The sequence below is a fragment of the Etheostoma spectabile genome, chromosome 13 (assembly GCF_008692095.1).
Source record: "Etheostoma spectabile isolate EspeVRDwgs_2016 chromosome 13, UIUC_Espe_1.0, whole genome shotgun sequence".
NCBI classification, from domain to species: domain Eukaryota; kingdom Metazoa; phylum Chordata; class Actinopteri; order Perciformes; family Percidae; genus Etheostoma; species Etheostoma spectabile.
In genome coordinates this window covers 9,440,446-9,440,685 of record NC_045745.1, presented here as the reverse complement: position 1 = coordinate 9,440,685, position 240 = coordinate 9,440,446, and positions in this window count along the sequence as shown.

The following is a 240-nucleotide window of genomic DNA, read 5'->3' as shown; positions in this document are numbered from 1 at the left end:
TTCAGCGGTTTACGGACATGTCAAGAATCTGAAGCAGACTTCTTAAGAACAAATTAGCAAGGTATTTGTGAATGACGTCCAATGTTATCAGAGTTGGAGACTGTCCTCCACTGAAAAACACTCCTATAAGTTGTTTGGTCAAGCAACAGTTACGGCTCATATTAAAGGTGCTCTAATCACGCCATGTGTTTTTTAGGCTACATTTTTTGTCACATACAGCAAACATCTCCTCACTATCTG